Below are 1,820 nucleotides of genomic sequence, written 5' to 3' on the forward strand. Positions count from 1 at the left end.
ATGACAGGTTTGACATCTCTGGGTTCACCTTGGACTGCAGCCAAGTGTGAAAACAGGGGCGTCACATGAGTGACCAACTATAATCATCTTAATTTAAGCATAAATAATTATTATTTTAGTTACTAATTTGATATGCGTAACTATAGAATAAAATAGGAATAGTGATGTGCATACTTAACTATGGTCTAATAATCTTAAGAACGACTTATTTTTTAATATCATCATTAGTTGATGTGTATGTGCGTTACACTGAAAACACAATAAAAATTTAAAAAACTACAAAATAGACACCCTCAAAAGTTTTAAAAAAGTGTAAAAAAACACTCTAAACTTTATAATTTATAAATACACAAAACTATTAAACATTACATTGAAATCAAAAAATTATAAAAAAATCATTGAAAAATTCCAAACTTTGGAGGGGTAATTTGCAATGTACTAAAATTTAAGGTTATTTTTTATAAATTTAATATATTTTTAATTAGTTATGTTCTTTTCAAAAAATTTATGGGTAATATTTACCGTGAATTTTTTTCCTAAACCTATACTCTTAAAAGGCGTATGATATTTTTTATAAAATTTTAATTTTCTAGTGGTTGTTAGTAGTTTTTCATGTTCATTTTAGTATCTATAGGTTAGAAATTCTCATGGAGTCTTTTTTTGTAAATTATGAATTTTAAGGACATTTCGTAATTTTTTAAACTTATAGGTTTTTCTTACAGATTGTAAATTGTTTATAGACTATTAATACTTCCTACGCTTTCAATTACTAATAAATTTAAGATTTTTAGGGTGTTTTTTATAAATTTTGAATTTTAAATGTTTGTTTCTAATTTTTAAAACTTTAAGGGTGTTTTCTATAAATTATAAATTATGTAGGGAATATTTATAATTCCTATATTTTTAATGTACTGTTAGGTCAGAAATTATGATGATTTTTATAAATTTTATAATTTTGAGGGTTTTATTTTAAAATTTGTAAAAAGTTTAGAGTGTGTATTACAAATTCGATAAATTTTTGAGGGTTGTTTGTGTTATTTGTAGGTTTTTAATATGTTTATAAGTTTGACATTTTCAACATGTGTTTTATAAATTTTAAATTTTTAGGGTGTTTTTATAATTTTTAAAACTTACAAGATATTTTCTCCAAAGTAAAAAAACTTTCAAATTTTAGTTAGCATATATTTTTCAGATTTCTCACTGAATTGAGATAAGTAAAATTTATAATTTTCAAGATATTTTAGTTAGCATATATTTTTCAGATTTCTCACTGAATTGAGATAAGTAAAATTTATAATTTTCAAGATGTTTTAATAAAATTTTGAATTTGTCGGTGTGTTTTTGTAATTTAAAAAACTTAGAGAATATTTTTTACAAAGTCCAAAAACTTTTAGATGTTGGCTAGCATTATTTTTTAGATTTCTCTACAAACTGAAACAAGTAAAAGATTTGAATTATATGAAACATATCTATTTTATCCAATAACATGTTAAGTCTCATTATGAAAAGAATAAATCATTTTGTTACCAATTCAAAGAAGATAAGATAATTAGAATAGATTAGGATAACAATGTAATATTTTAAAAAACCTAAGGGTAATATTGGTCATAAAAAGATTTTTCCGAACTCGTGCTTTTAAAGATTAACCTAAGGGTATCAAATTCTTGTACGCTGCTTATTCAAACACCATCATTAAAATTAAATTTGAAAATTAGAATTTGATTATAGATAAGGTAGTTAAAACTATAAAGGGATATATTTATCTAAAAAAGATTTCCCGAACTCGTGCTTTTAAAGAGAGTATGATAAGCCATAAATGG

This window comes from Asparagus officinalis, chromosome 5, assembly GCF_001876935.1.
Source record: "Asparagus officinalis chromosome 5, Aspof.V1, whole genome shotgun sequence".
NCBI lineage: Eukaryota > Viridiplantae > Streptophyta > Magnoliopsida > Asparagales > Asparagaceae > Asparagus > Asparagus officinalis.